Source organism: Culex pipiens, chromosome 2 (genome assembly GCF_016801865.2).
Source record: "Culex pipiens pallens isolate TS chromosome 2, TS_CPP_V2, whole genome shotgun sequence".
Taxonomy (NCBI): domain Eukaryota; kingdom Metazoa; phylum Arthropoda; class Insecta; order Diptera; family Culicidae; genus Culex; species Culex pipiens.
The window spans coordinates 127,984,843-128,002,241 of NC_068938.1; the positions used below are offsets into that span (position 1 = coordinate 127,984,843).

A 17,399-nucleotide genomic window follows, 5' to 3' on the forward strand; every position below is an offset into this window, starting at 1 on the left:
AATGAACCGACAACAAAGTGCGTTCGATTTTGGAAGCATTTTCGTTTCGATATTATAAGTAAAGTTTCCAATATTGAAAACTTTGCCGATGATTTCGCAAACATTCGACGTTTCCGAATTCATCGCAAAGATTTTTCGAAAACGCTGACCGGATTTTGTTCCGTGTATTTCTTCGAATGTACTAAAATTTTCAATTTTAATATAGGAATCAAATGATGCGAAATTTTGTATGCTTTTTCGCTGTATTATAATTTTTTTTTTTTGAAAAATGCCAAATTTTTCACATATTACCGTATTTTTTGAGATTACTCTAATACTCAAAATTTGTAATTCTTGATACCCACACGAAGCAAAATCTTGTATGGATTGGAGTTTTTTATTGCCCAAATTTTGACAAAATAGCGCTTTTTTGGAAATACTAAAATATTCAAAATTTGTAAATTGGGTATCAAATGAAGCGAAATATTGTACACTTTTTCACCTGATAGTTTTTTTCCACAAAACAGCGTATTTTTTGAAAATTCTCAAATTTTTAAAATATGCAATATGGGTATCAAATGAATCAATTTGTATGCTTCATATAAACTTTTGCTTCGTTTGATATTTACAAATCTACATTGTAAATTATGTAAATTGGAGTGTTACAAAAAAAATCATGAAAATTTTAGTGTTTTACAAAAAAATAATAATAATCAAGTGAAAATGCATTTAAATTCCGCTTCATTCGATACCCGTTTTGCATATCATGGAAATTTGAGAACTTTCGAAAAAACGGTATTTTGTGAAAATTATAGTACCATAAACCGGGTTGACATTGATAGAATTGAAGGCACACAATGTCCATACACCACTTTGAAAAAAAAAAGTTTTTCAATAGTGTTTAAAAAATCAGTTGTGGTGAAAATTCAAATTTTGACTTTCGGGGTGGCTTTGATAGGCATAGTTTTTCTTATTAAAATCAGATTTCAGATGTTCAAATTTTATTTTTAAGTCAAATGTACCATCATTTAAGTTGCTGATATAGTTTTTAAGAAAAAAAAATCAATGTTTTTATTTAGTTAACTAAGGTTATAAGCTTTTTCACAAAATACATATAAATGTTAGGTAAAATTGTTTAAAAAATGTTAAAAAGTTTTGTTTAAAAATTATCGATTCATATTGTATTTGAAAATGAATTCGATGCACAAATCAAAAGTTTTCACATTTTCTATAAAATTTGTTTAACTGAAATTTGAAGATTTTTCAAAAACACATTATATTTATCATTTAAAAACATATTTTATCTTCTTCTAGTGGAAAATTGTCCAAAGAATCCGAAAATGCATTCCGTTTTTCGATTCGAAATCAATTTAAAATAATCCTATCCATCCACATAAAAGTTAACTATCTTTTAAGCTTTTCAAAATTAAAAAAAAATAACTTCTTCTTAAAATTCAATAAACACTTCTCTACCATGGTCAGTTTGATTCCATAGCATTCCGTGCGTATTAAATATGTACACTTCTTTTTGCGGAACAATCTCAAACCTGTCAAAGTCAGTTTACGGTATTTTAAAAACTCTAGTAATTAGAAAATGCAAAAAAAAAAAATTTGCTTCCTTTGATACCTATATTTCAAATTTTGAGATTTAGAGTACTTTTAAAAAATACGGCATTTTATGAAAATTTTAGTTTTTTTAACAAAAAAAAAAAACTAAAATAAAGCATTTAAATTTCATTTCATATGATACCCATATTGCAAATCATGACAATTTTAGTACTTTCGAAAAAATACGATATTTAGTGAAAATTTGAGTATTTAAAGAAACTCTACTAGTTTGAAAATGATTAACAAATTTCGCTTCGTTTGATACCCATATTGCAAATTATAAAAAAAAACTATAGTTAAATGATCTTGATGATAAAATAGGCCGATGAACAAAAGTTTGGCCAAATCCGTGCTGGGTAACCCTTCGGCCCAGGATTTATTAGTGTTTGGCCCTTTAAGAAAATCGTGAATTTTCTAAAGTTTTTAAATTTTAATCAAAGCAGTTGTCAAAACACTGCCTTGTTAAAATTTCAGCAAAATCGGTTCAAATTTGGCGATTTTTTAGATTGACCAATTGACGATTTTTTAGTTAACACATTTGACGATTGTTAAGATTTGAGACTTAAAATCATACGTTTTATTGTAAAAGGGGAAGAATCTTTAAAATCGTCAAATCTGCACTGATTTTGGTAAAATTTTCACAGGGCTTTGTTTTGACCTCTCAATAACGCCTACTTTGATTGAAAACTGTAAGCTTGAAAACAATATTATCAATTTTCTCAAATCGCCAAAAATTTGAAACCGATGGGTTCCCTTACATGGATGTGGCTCAAATTTTGGCCACGGGCTTATATTTGATTGTAGATCGATTCGTGAAACGATTGCAAAACGGATTACGTTAATTTTGCATGTGTTGAAAGTTATATTAATACATACATGCAAGTTGCCTAAAATGAAAAGGTCCTCCAAGTCTTGGAAGTCACCTAAAGTCTTACAAGTCACCTTATATCTAGCAAACTCCTAATGTTTTCCAGGATATTTCAATTCTTGCAATTTACACCAATTTTTGCCAATCTCTTAAAGTCTCAAAGTTACTTCAAAGTCTGCAAGTCTCCTTAAGTCTCGAGTATCACCCCAAGTTTTGTGAGTCACCTGAAGTCTGTCGAGTTATCTAAAGTCATTGCAATTCGTCACATTTCTTCATCTCAAGGTTTGCAATTTATACCAAATCATGCAAATTTCGTCAAGCCTCAAAAAGCTCCTAAAGTCTCACAAGTCACCTCAAGTCTACGAGTCTCCTCAATAATTGAAAGTATCGCCTCAAGGCTTGCAAGTCACCTTGAGTCTTTCTAGCCTTTTCTAGTCAATTTTAGTCTTGAAGGTCGTCTTAAGTTTTAAAAGTTATCAATTCGCCTTATTTTTTTAAAATATCAATTGAATTTTTTTAAAGTTCTTTGATTAAGGTCATGTCTGTTGCCTTCAAGGAAGTATTTTAATTCCCAAATGTTTGGCAAATCCGTAAAAATCGTCTAAAATCTTCAGCACCTTTTCAAGCATCTACGCCTTTGTCTTTTGCATCCGAGAAGTTGCCAGCGCCCACGATGATAAAGTTTCATCGACGTCTGGCATTTTTCAATTATTTTACTACCTCGGTTCAAATTTTTCCCACTTTTAGCTACATCGGAAAAGAACCGCTCCTCTCCCCTCTGCCTTTTTCTCTCCCGACTGTGTCAAGCTCAAAGTCGAACTTTTTCCCAGGAAATAATTGTTATCGATTACGGTTCACCAGTTTTGCGCTCCGGAAAACTTTTTCCAGATCCTTTTTTTGTTTGATGCGGAGAAAGAGGACTCTCGCCGCGGCGTTGCTGTTTTTATTTTTTCAAAACAATTTTTTTCACACCCCTTTCAAGAGCAATCATATTTCAGCCGAAACCGAACGTACGAAAGTGGAAAATGAGGTGGTTTTTTTGGGTGGCGGTGGTGGTAGTGGAAATTTTCCGTTTGTTCTTTCATAATTGTGTGCGCGGCTTAAAAAAGTGGATCATTTGCTCGTTTTTCGTAGCAGCAGAGCGAAGGCGAACTTTGCGGGCGAATGAACGCTGGAAAATCGTTTTCGAATCGACACACATGAGAGGGAGAGATGGTTTAATTTGTTTCGTTTGATGTTAATTGGACTGTAATCAGGTGAGAGAGGGTATTCTTTGGGAGTTATGTTTCGGGGGGAAATTTCGGAACAATTACTTACGATTATTGAGTTATTGAAGCGAAGATGGTTTAAAACATAAATGTTCAAAAATAAACAGCAAATTAATGTTCCTTTTCTCTTTTCTCTTTCCAGGTAAGACCACAATTTCGTTGAGCAACCTCCAAACTCATTCCTCGGGGTAAGTTGTTTTGGGACAGACAATTTCCCTGCACAAGGAAAAGCCTTTTTCCATCCAGTGTAGGCGCACTTGAACGCAATCCAATTTCCACGCACGAAAAGTTGCAAAATTGCTCCCACCGTGTGTTCGCAACCTGTTCAGCGAATGTGTTTGCAATTTTCCCCAGAATGACACTGCCTCACAGTGATTTCGATTCAATTTTCTCCTGAACTAGAACCGACCAACCACCTCCAACCAACGCCCGGACGACGACTCTTTTTGCTCACTTGAGCAGCACACCATGGAGCAGCATGACTGCACATGAAATGTAATGTCGAAAGGCGTTATGCTGTGCGGTCTTGCATGGTGTGTGGTGCGGTGTGCAAAAAGGCAAAAAGCATAAGTACACCTCAACCACCACCTGTGTGTGTGTCACGGTTGTTGGTAGAGTACAGACTCTACTTTATGATATGGCGGTGGTCATGGGTCGATATTTTCACAAATAATAATTACCGGCGAGCAATGTGAGCAAATAACAGCGAGTTGTGAAGCTTTGAACAGCATAACTAGAGTATCCTGTGTTCAAAGTAACTTTGAGGGTTGTACTTTGATAAAATTCCTTTACTTTCAATTTCATACTTTTCAAAATAGAATTTCAAAACGTTAAACAACTTAAAGTGAAATTAAATATTAAATTGTTAATTTGCTTGAAACTTGCGTTTGTTTTTACTAAAGAAAGGGAATGTTTTTGCTTTTGGCTTTGACTTTCATTTTATCAATTTTTTAAGACCTTACGTTTGACAATGAGAGACTCCGATATTTGCTTTCTTTGAAAGCTGATAACCTACACATGAGCAACTCTCTACGAAATCGGCCGATTTCGACCATTTTTATTTTTTGTATTTTTTTATTTGACTCAAACTTTGTGGGGGCCTTCCCTATGACCAAATAAGCTATTTTGTGTCATTGGTTCACCCATACAAGTCTCCATACAATTATTCATTGTTTGTTTGGCCCTTTTAAAATGTTAGTCTTGATTTATTTATTTTCAAAATATTTTTTTCGAAAAGATCGGAAAATTTTACGAATGTTTCATGTATTAACATTGAAAATCGGACCATTAGTTGTTGAGATATCGACATTAGAAAATGGTGGGTTGTTTTGGTGAGACTTAGAAAACATCAGTTTTCGTGTTTCTTTTTCTTAAAGCGGCTGTATCTCAGCAACCCGAGGTCCAATCTTCAAAGTCTCTTAGACAATTTTATAGCAAATTTTCTGAACTTTTCAAAAAAAAAAAATTTTAGAAATGTCGCTCATGGTCACTATTTTTAAAAATCGAAAAACTGCACATATTTTGCTAAAATCAAACTTTCGGTGGCTATATCTTGAAAACGAAGCGACGAAGCCCTTTATCAAAAAAATTGTAGAGTAGTTTTCGATTGCAAATTCAATTTTGCATTAAAAAATAACTTCAAATTTGTTTTTGCATGAAATTTGGATTTTTTTTCCAAAAATCACTATTTTTCAAAAATTTATAACTTGGCGGCAGATTTTTTGACCATGTTTCTCGATAGGTCAAAAGTTGCGGATTTTAGTCCCCTAAAACATATCAAAAAATCTCGAAAATAAAAAAAAACGTATTTTGGGAAATTGAGTTTTAGTGAAAAAAAAATTGATAAAAAAAGCTTAAGTCAGAGCTTAAGTAAAGACCTATCTTGCTCGTTCCTAATCAAATCATTCGCTGACGTGAACAGGACTGTTTGTTTACACTTCTTCTTTGGCTTCTTTGCAATGTACGGCTTGATTTCATCTTTGTCTTAAATCTCTTGAAAAATCATAGTCCAGACCACGAACCAGCTTCTGGAACAAAGGAATAATTTGCTGTAAGCTTTGGCACCATTTCTCTCTTTCTTATCCTAAGTGGGCTAATTGTGACTCTGTTATCACAATTCCCGTTATATTTTAAATAATTTCGATAGCAATTCCAATAAGATTTGAATTGAAAAAAATAGGCTTTTTTACCTGATCGAATGTTGTATAAGTCTAACCTAAATGTTTATAATTGTTGGTTTTTATTGGTATTTTAATCTAATCTAATCTAATCTAATCTAACACAAACGCAGCCAGTCCGATGAAAGCATGCTGGAAAGTCTTGTGATTAGATTACGCCCCAAGCACTTTTCTTGTCATTATTAATAATTGCAGTACATCCGAGAACACCCGAAAATGTATTGCAAAAATTAAAGCGGCCAGCCCTACTACGTTGTGTTTACCGCAGAGAGGATTCTGAGAACGGATCACATTTCACAGAATCTACAGGGGAGGAAGGATGCGTGGACATACCGTACCAAACGCTCCTGTTTACAGTTTCATTTGTGTTTTGTATGATGTGTTAAGTGTAAAATATAGTGTGGTTATATAATCAAATAAATATAATAATGCAATATAATGATCATTTAATAAAATCCCTTCACCTATATATAATAACCAAGCACCCCAGCACACAAACAGCGACACAAAAGAAATGAAAATGAGCATGCAAAAACAAGACAGCGCGTCCGCGTGGTCAGCGCACTAATGATGCCATTATTTAATTATAATAACCACTCACCCAAGCACACAAACAGCGACATAAAAGAAATGAAAATGAGCATGCAAAAACAAGACAGCGCGTCCACGTGGTCAGCGCACTAATGATGCCATTATTTAATTATAATAACCACTCACCCAAGCACACAAACAGCGACACAAAAGAAATGAAAATAAGCGTGCAAAAACAAGACAGCGCGTCCGCGTGGTCAGCGCACTAATGATGCCATTATTTAATTATAATAACCACTCACCCAAGCGCACAAACAGCGACACAAAAGAAATGAAAATAAGCATGCAAAAACAAGACAGCCCGTCCGCGTGGTCAGCGCACTAATGATGCCATTATTTAATTATAATAACCACTCACCCAAGCGCACAAACAGCGACACAAAAGAAATGAAAATAAGCATGCAAAAACAAGACAGCCCGTCCGCGTGGTCAGCGCACTAATGATGCCATTATTTAATTATAATAACCACTCACCCAAGCACACAAACAGCGACACAAAAGAAATGAAAATAAGCGTGCAAAAACAAGACAGCCCGTCCGCGTGGTCAGCGCACTAATGATGCCATTATTTAATTATAATAACCACTCACCCAAGCACACAAACAGCGACACAAAAGAAATGAAAATAAGCGTGCAAAAACAAGACAGCCCGTCCGCGTGGTCAGCGCACTAATGATGCCATTATTTAATTATAATAACCACTCACCCAAGCACACAAACAGCGACACAAAAGAAATGAAAATAAGCATGCAAAAACAAGACAGCCCGTCCGCGTGGTCAGCGCACTAATGATGCCATTATTTAATTATAATAACCACTCACCCAAGCACACAAACAGCAACACAAAAGAAATGAAAATAAGCATGCAAAAACAAGACAGCCCGTCCGCGTGGTCAGCGCACTAATGATGCCATTATTTAATTATAATAACCACTCACCCAAGCACACAAACAGCGACACAAAAGAAATGAAAATAAGCATGCAAAAACAAGACAGCGCGTCCGCGTGGTCAGCGCACTAATGATGCCATTATTTAATTATAATAACCACTCACCCAAGCACACAAACAGCGACACAAAAGAAATGAAAATAAGCGTGCAAAAACAAGACAGCGCGTCCACGTGGTCAGCGCACTAATGATGCCATTATTTAATTATAATAACCACTCACCCAAGCACACAAACAGCGACACAAAAGAAATGAAAATAAGCGTGCAAAAACAAGACAGCGCGTCCGCGTGGTCAGCGCACTAATGATGCCATTATTTAATTATAATAACCACTCACCCAAGCACACAAACAGCAACACAAAAGAAATGAAAATAAGCGTGCAAAACAAGACAGCGCGTCCGCGTGGTCAGCGCACTAATGATGCCATTATTTAATTATAATAACCACTCACCCAAGCACACAAACAGCGACACAAAAGAAATGAAAATAAGCGTGCAAAAACAAGACAGCCCGTCCGCGTGGTCAGCGCACTAATGATGCCATTATTTAATTATAATAACCACTCACCCAAGCACACAAACAGCGACACAAAAGAAATGAAAATAAGCGTGCAAAAACAAGACAGCCCGTCCGCGTGGTCAGCGCACTAATGATGCCATTATTTAATTATAATAACCACTCACCCAAGCACACAAACAGCGACACAAAAGAAATGAAAATAAGCATGCAAAAACAAGACAGCCCGTCCGCGTGGTCAGCGCACTAATGATGCCATTATTTAATTATAATAACCACTCACCCAAGCACACAAACAGCAACACAAAAGAAATGAAAATAAGCATGCAAAAACAAGACAGCCCGTCCGCGTGGTCAGCGCACTAATGATGCCATTATTTAATTATAATAACCACTCACCCAAGCACACAAACAGCGACACAAAAGAAATGAAAATAAGCGTGCAAAAACAAGACAGCGCGTCCGCGTGGTCAGCGCACTAATGATGCCATTATTTAATTATAATAACCACTCACCCAAGCACACAAACAGCGACACAAAAGAAATGAAAATAAGCGTGCAAAAACAAGACAGCGCGTCCACGTGGTCAGCGCACTAATGATGCCATTATTTAATTATAATAACCACTCACCCAAGCACACAAACAGCGACACAAAAGAAATGAAAATAAGCGTGCAAAAACAAGACAGCGCGTCCGCGTGGTCAGCGCACTAATGATGCCATTATTTAATTATAATAACCACTCACCCAAGCACACAAACAGCAACACAAAAGAAATGAAAATAAGCGTGCAAAACAAGACAGCGCGTCCGCGTGGTCAGCGCACTAATCTGTTGGTTTTTATTGGTATTTTATTTAAAAACTGTGCAACATGGATTGTTATATGAATATTTATTTAAAAATATAATTTAAAGCATTTTCTTTTTTTTAATTTCATGTCAAAATAGTATAAAAAGTGAAAGCCCTACTCATAAGCAAATTTTCTCTTTTTTTTTAGTAATAAAACCGTTTCAAATATTTTTTGAAGTTGATGTCCCTCGACTCTGACCAAAGTCGGGGGGGGGGGGGGGGTTGAATTTTGGAATGTTGAAAATTTGGAATGTTGATTATTACCTCTTTTTTTGGAGTATTATTACATAAAAAATGTTTAAAAATGTGAACCTGATGAATATTCATCAAAAACTGATGAAAATTCATCATTGTCTGGGGTGAAATTATTCATTTTTTACACAAAATCTGTCATCATTTTCTGATGAATATAACCATCATTTTTTTCTGTGCACCTGTCCAGTTGTTTTGCAATCATTGATTTCCAAAATTTCTAAATACTGATAAAAATTAAATTTTTGCGAGAAAAAAAGTTTTTGCGGTGTAAATATATATTTTTAAACGAGTCCAAACATGTTGAATATGATTATATATGCAGAAAAAGGCATTTAAGATTGTTCTCAGTTGATTAGACTTCTATTTCCATTGAAATTTTGATATGGGACACATGGGACGAATTGGGACAGCAGTTTTAGCCATTTTGCAGCCTCGGTTTCGGAACAACAAAATGTTGAAATTTATTTTCAAATTTAAAGCTTCTAAGTGCTCTAAAATGTGCTGTCCCTATTTAGACTGTTGTCCTGATTCACCCCAGTTGACGGTACAAAAAGAGCTCAAATTTCACTGTGGAAGAAAAATCAAATCCTTTTAAAGGTTTGAAAAAAATCGGCTGATGAAAATTTTATACAAAGAGTTTGTCCTTCAGACGAAAAAAAAAAATTATACCTGATTTTTAAAATTTCGAAACAAAAAATACCACAAAATACACAAAACATCATAACAGTTATGGTATAACAAAAAATATCAATGAATTTATGCATATATTTTAATTTTATGAGCATGCACGTCTTTTACCGATCTATGCTCCCTAAACTTTAAATTAGATAAAATATTGAAAGGTCTAAACTTGATTGAAAACGCATTTAAAAGCGTTCTCGATTTTCAGTCGATTTTACACGTTTTTAAAATTTAAATTTAAATTTTAGTAATTTATTTGCTCTGGATTATTGGACTTTTTTGGACAAAAATTTTCAATAAAATTTTCAATGGCCCAATGAAATTATCAAAATTATAAATTGAATGTTTGGTATCACCGACAAAAAAAATATTTTGAAAAATAAGTTTTTATTTTTAAAGTAAATATATTATAAAATAGAAAAAAAAACCATAACAATGGAAAACTATATAGAAAATTGAAAATGTTAATAATTGATGGAAGAAAACAACGTTATAGTTCAACAAATCATTCCCAAAGCGATACACAATTGCAAAAAAAGCAGGTGTTCTGTTAAAAAAATCTAAATGTAGATAATTTTCTACATCATACAGATTTGTGTTTTTAATAAAAAAAACAAAAATTAAAATTTCAAGCCAAATTTCCAAAATTTAGAAGCAAAATGTTTTGTCCTTCACTGTGTAACAACAACTTAGATTTAAATTTTTTTTATAATGTTTCAGTAGAAAGCTGTTCTGAGAGTTTCTCAAAAATGTTTTTAAAATTAGCATATTACCTATTTTAGTGTTTGTCTTTTTTTGAAAAATACATAGATTTTTTTATTTGGTTGCTTCTTTTGATTCACATTCCAATTAGGTTTCAAAAATGCAATATTTTTCAAGCATTATCTTCAACTTGATTCAATTTAAAAAAAATCCAGATATCTTGCATGATTCACCCCTGGACCCACCCCACTAGAGGGGTACATACCGTGCATGTGTGCGGTTACGCCACGTGGTCAGCGTGTGACGTGACGTCACCCACCATTCTCAAACCACCAGGTGGAAACTAACACAAATCCATACACGGCATAGCAGTTTGGTGGGTGGTGCGCACCGTGCTTATCATCAGCATCAACATTCTGAGGGCAGGTACATGGGGCATTTCCCACCGTGCAAAGTTTATTTGCGCTGCGCCAGCAGTTTTCGACGACGACCTCTGGGAGTCTGTCTCGCACCTCACCATGCCCCACCATGCCCCTGCCAGCAGGTGAAGGAAAAATGCAATTAGTCCAATTAGGAGCGAAGAGAAAACGCTTTAAAATGCTGGCTGGTTGTGAGGGGGTTGGGGGAGGGGAGGGGTTTATTCTGTTGGATAAAGGGGTGAGGTTTGGAAAAACAATTAAAAAGGTGAAATTAAAAAAACATGTCTTTCTAGATTAATTTTCATTTTGTAAAATGTTGAACAAATAATCTATTTTAAGTTAAGAATATTTTTTTCCGTGAATATTCAGTCACTAAACATGCGCAACCAACGTCATCTCTTCTGTATGTTGCACAGATGGATGCCGTGCCGTACCCTGGTTAGTACATGTATTAACCACGACGATGACGACGACGACGTTGCATACGCCCCTGTTTTGTGAGCTGTAATTTGGTTGTTCAGGTGGAAAGCGGCGACCCATTACGCTGATTGCAACTTGGCAGAGTGCATGTGTGCGAGGAGAGAGGGGTCACGTGGGCTAAATTTGTTTGAAAATTTATTTAAATATTTTTTAAGAAATTTTTCTTCAATTTAATAATGTTTTAAATAAACAGTCATTCATGAAAATAAAGGTATTCAAATTAGAAAAAATGATTTTAACCTTCTGTACCCCCAAACTAAAACTTAAAGCGCCCTGAACAAGTGCTTTTGCTGTTGACAACAAGCACGAGTACAAGTTTCACTTATGTTCTAACTTAATTTACTACTCACAACCGTCCTTTGCGTCAATCATGCATGCTGCAACGGAAGGGCGGCTGGCAGATATGAAGTAACGCGATTTGCTACCAGTCTTGTTATCAAATTGTCATTTTGAGTAGCATTTAGATTTTAGTTAAGAAAAATGAGTTATTCAAGATTTAAAGCTTGTTTTGAAGAAATATATTTGTTTCCAGTTGATTCCAAATTTTCATGAGAATGAAATTCTGTTTCAAAAGTACAATAAAAGGTTAAATGCAACAAATTAAAAAAAAATTCAAAATAATCATAAACTTGACCTAGTCCGAGAAACTAGTATTGACGCCCTCTCATTCATAATATCCCACAAAGCCGGTCAGTAATTCGTACCACCACTTTTCACCCACCAAAACACACCAGAATGCTTCAACATTAGAACCAAACTCGCCCAACAATAGAGCAAAAACTCAGTCAAGCTGACTGGTTTGGCTTTGAAACCCGAGAACTTGAAAACAACTGGGTTGAAACATAAATAAACATATTCCTTCGCACCCAGCACCACCACCCTGGTTTAGCCTCTGGCGTCCTGTTTCCCAGTGCAAAACACCCTCAGCCTCTGATGATGGTTACTTGTTAAAGTCAGTGCCAGCCAGGCTCCCGCGGCCTGCCAGTTGCAGGTTTCAGCTTTATACCAGTAACGACGCAGCAGTGAAAGAGAACATTTTATTTTCCACGAAAGCTGATCCCCGAGGAGTGGGATTCATTTTCACCCAACCAACTGTTGGCCAGAAGCTGGACAGGTTGGCAGAACAAGGGCACTCCCCAGTGGGTACCTTTGCTGGTCCATTTTACTGGGGAGTAATGGTAGACAGCAGGTATAACAGGTTGTAACTTTGTGTTTCGACTTTATTGTGTTGATATTTTTCGCAAAAGTAAGTCATTTTGTGGCAACTGAATACTAAAAAGCACTTTTTTCAACTTTTTTTAAGAGGATATGGGAAATTCTCCACGGAGTCCCGAATTTAGCTTAGCCTTCAAAAGTGTACTTAACGAACTTGAAGTTATAGTTTTTGGCCACTATTCGTAGTACTTTCGATTTTCTCTGCTTTTGTGAGAAGATTTATGCTGAAATCAAGTGTTGAACATTTGTTCCAAACAAATAACACCCAAAACAACAGCACATAAATACAGTCGTACTTCATTTTTCAAACCACCTACGCAAGTGTCTGCTCGCAGTGAAAAATAGTCAGTCAGTGCAGTGCAAACAGGGCAAAAGGTACCGATGTCAATCGACACTCTACACTTGACGACTTAACCGAAAGAAAAGAGAGAGACTTGTGAAGTAAAGTGCCAACGGGATTTCCATTTCACCAAGTGAGTGGCACGCCGTAGTCAAACAAATTGCTTCAAAGGTTCGCTTGTCGAAAAACAAATGGGAATGATTCGTAACAAATCGAGTCGGGAGTGTGTTCTTCGCACAAGTGTCTCGAGGGGGGGAAAGCTCATCTTTAAAGAGACTCTCTTTCAGCCACTCCACTCCGCAGTCCGCGCAAACACACACAGTTGAGAGAGTTTCTTTTTCCGAGGCTAATGGAATTTCTTTAATTACTTTTTAATCCTTTGAAGAAAGTTTGCGAGTGCGCACCCCTCAACTCCGCACTTAGCACATTTGAATTGCTCCGACACCTGGAACTTGGAGGGGTGTGTCAAACGTCCTGGCCACAAAACCAGCCACCCACACGAGACTTTCATTAAATTTCCAGGAATTTCGGGATAAAATTGAATTACTTTTCTACCCCCTTCCACGTGACTTTGTCACCTGCGAGCAGATTTGGCGACGTGTCGGATTCCGATATCAAAGTTCAAACAGATTAGGGATGCCTTCGTGTTAATTGCCGAGTTTGAAGTCCCCAACTTTTGACTTTTGCCACCTTGGGCTTAAGCACTTTGAAGTGTGACACGTGCTGGCTGGCCTCCGAAAGATAAAGTTTCTGTGGATTTCGTAAATGAATGCAAAAATGTTAAACTCGACCTCTTCAGCTGGAAGGTATTGAAGTTAAAGTCCCGTAAAGTGAGGACTTTAATTGAGTGTGCGACGGTTAGCCACTCCAGGAGCGGGTCTCCCAGAGTCAATATTGAACGTTGCACTCGAAGTCGGAGGAATGTGGTGTGCGGATTGTCACTTAAGGGAGAATTGTTGATTAAGAAGAGACTCAATTATTGATGATTTCCAGTCTTGAGCATTTGCAGACTACAAAACTAGAATTGGAAACTCGAATTAAAAGACTTCAAATCTGGAGTTTTTTTTTTTGAAAAGGTCCAATAAACCAAATTTTCAGTTTTTGCTTTTTGGGTGACTTAAGGCGGTTTCAAGTATTGAAGTCTTCAGACCTGCATGTCTTTATAAAGCAATTCCCCACGAAAACACGAAAAATTTCATTCGACCTTTTAATATGTAAGGCTAGATTTTTGAAACTTCTTATTATTTTTCTTTGAAAGGCCAACTTATCACCTTTCATTTGCTTACAAGACAATCGAAATCGGTTGAAATTAAGAGAAGTTATGATTTTCAGAAAAAAGTGGTTTTTGCGAAAATCAACGAAAATGGCTATTTTTCAGACCACCCTAACACGGCGTAGGTCACCCGAATGTCCAAACAAAAAAATACGGGTCGAATTATTTCGGCCAGGAAACCCCCAGAAAAATTAACTTTTTCATTTCTTTATTTCATCATGTCTTCATGTCTTCATATTTTGGAATCTTGTCTTCATGTCTTCTTGTCTTCATGTTTTCATGTCTTCTTGTCTTCTTGTCTTCTTGTCTTCTTGTCTTCTTGTCTTCTTGTCTTCTTGTCTTCTTGTCTTCTTGTCTTCTTGTCTTCTTGTCTTCTTGTCTTCTTGTCTTCTTATCTTCATGTCTTCATGTCTCCATGTCTTCATGTCTTCGTGTACTCATTGCTCCATGATTTCATTTATTCATGTCTTTAAGACTTGAAGACACTAAGAAATGAATCAATGCAGGTACATGAAGACACTAAGACATGAATCAATGCAGGTACATGAAGACATGAAGACATGAAGACATGAAGACATGAAGACATGAAGACATGAAGACATGAAGACATGAAGACATGAAGACATGAAGACATGAAGACATGAAGACATGAAGACATGAAGACATGAAGACATGAAGACATGAAGACATGAAGGCATGAAGACATGAAGACATGAAGACATGAAGACATGAAGACAGGAAGACATGAAGACATGAAGACATGAAGACATGAAGACATGAAGACATGAAGACATGAAGACAAGAAGACATGAAGACATGAAGACATGAAGACATGAAGACATGAAGACATGAAGACATGAAGACATGAAGACATGAAGACATGAAGACATGAAGACATGAAGACATGAAGACATGAAGACATGAAGACATGAAGACATGAAGACATGAAGACATGAAGACATGAAGACTTAAAGACTTAAAGACTTAAAGACTTAAAGACTTAAAGACTTGAAGACATGAAGACATGAATAAATGTAGGAACATGAAGACATAAAGTTACTTTAAAGCTAGAAAAAAATACGACTTGAAGTCTTAAAGATTAGAGTAGAGTATTCAAGTCTCAATGTTTTGAAGACATAAATACATGAAAACATTAAGACTCGAAGTCTTGCAGACTTGAAGACATGAAGTTTGGTAGAAAGCAATTTAAAATTCTGAAGGATACTACAACAAATTTTGTAATTTTGATCTTTATTTTCCAAATTACACAATTTAAGATCAAAAATATAAACTGAAACTTTCTGCAATCCCTAAAACAGTCTGAGTCCTGTCTGAAGTGCGGCAGCATTCCAATTCCAACTCCGCTGTTCTTTAACAACCCACGGGACAACGACAAAGACGACCGAGCTCCGAGCAAACTCCGTAAAACGATTCATTAATAAAATAAACAAATGTGTACAAAGTATTGTGGTTTCGGAAATAAATCGAATTTTTGCGGCGACTTCTCCGACACTACGCTTCGCAAACTTATCAACTTCATTTCTGAGTGTAACGATATGTTGTGCTGAAACGTCACTGACAACATTTTGTCGCTCTGGCACCAAATCGAAACGAGCGATTTCAACTCTCGCCGCACTTTTTCTCTCCGCATTTTTTTGCAAAATAAATAGCATCAGTGCTTGCGTGTTGCCGTCGGATGTTTTGGATGATAATGATGGGCATTTTTGTAGATAAAAATAGTACATATTTTATTTGTTTTTTTATTAAATAAACAAAAAAAAAGTTTCATCCCTCGACAAAAAATTTCGCCAATCAAAACAACATGGAGGAATCATAACAAACTTGGCTACACTCTGATCGGGTAATACCAAATAAAGCTTGGCAGAAAAAGGCGGAGAGAAAAAGTGCGGCGAGAGTGGAAATCGCTCGATTCGGTTTAGTGCCAGAGCGACAATATGTGTGACTGCGTGTTTGCAAGTTGTGAATGACGGGAAAAAAGGGAACAAAACAAAAGGCCTCGACGCGCAAAAGGCAAACTTCAAAAACCCCGCGTACAATATTGCCGGCACACAATCACTTTGCTGAAACGACGACGACGGCGGCTGAAGATGTGAGAAAAAACGAGTGTTTTGCATTGGCTTAAGGCTGCACCATGGAGAATGCAAAATATGCAGCGAATTCCTTGAAATTGTTCATGCGTGTTAGGCGATTCATTAGAATCTCAGCGTTGGAACAACTTTTTTAAGCTGTCGAGTGCTGTTTGTACCCAGATTTTCGAAATGTTCATGAAGTCTTTGTTGGATATCCGATATCTACGTTTGACTTTTTTCTCAAATTTAAAAAAATCTTTATCTAAAAGAGAACAATCAGCCCTTATCAATAACTCAACCACTTAATCTCTCCCAGCATGGGAGATGCAAAACGATCCTAATAACCCAACCGATTTGTTAATCTCTCGGTAAAGAACTGTAATCTCCCGGAATGACATTATCGCTCGGGCGTCGAATTATCTACCCGTCCAAAGGAGCGCAGAGTCAGCAACAGACCTCCGACCCCGCCCTCACCCACCCCCGTGACCCGGACCAACATTACTGGCTAAGCATATGGTTTATGTTTTGCTCAACACATCGTGGATTCGAGCGTTGGTTAGTCGGTTAGTGGCCTAGTCCTTCTTCCTTCAACGCCGCAGCGCTCACAAAAAGGGACCAAAGGACCGCTTCTTTGTCGTCGACTCTGCGCGTTCTTTCGTCATACGACACTTGTTTTTATTACACAATCTCATATTACACATCTTGGGTGCGGAGAGTCCCTCGTCCTTCTTCTCGTCGTTGCCCCGTTGACGGCCAGGAATGATATTATTTTCTTAGGATCGATTCTCTGCCATTTCTTGCACCACAAACGATGAAGCGACCGGCCGCAGCATCAGTCAACTCATCGTTCAGGGCGGTGTGGTGTGGTGTGGCTAGAGCGATAGTCGTCGTTGTCGAGGACGCCGTAGGAAAATGGATTATGAGATACTAGGATCGCCATGGAAACCGACCCGTTGGACGCGGCAGGCAAATTCCTTTGTACTCACTCCGGATGGACGGGGTTGAAGATGGACGGTTACATGAAGCTGGCTGGAGTACTGTGCAAGGAGGTGACGTTGGACCGAGTTTGAACGTTATAAGACGTTAACAGACGTTTGAAGACGTTATAAGACGTTTGATTTTTAAGAAGTTTAAGATG

At 36.7% G+C, this 17,399-nt stretch overlaps 1 protein-coding gene across 2 annotated transcripts in view; it reads left to right on the plus strand.

Annotated features, from left to right (window-relative positions):
• LOC120412525 (uncharacterized) overlaps positions 1–17,399 on the plus strand; it is a 788,684-nt gene that overhangs the window by 659,429 nt on the left and 111,856 nt on the right. The gene's annotated exons all lie outside the window — the stretch shown is intronic.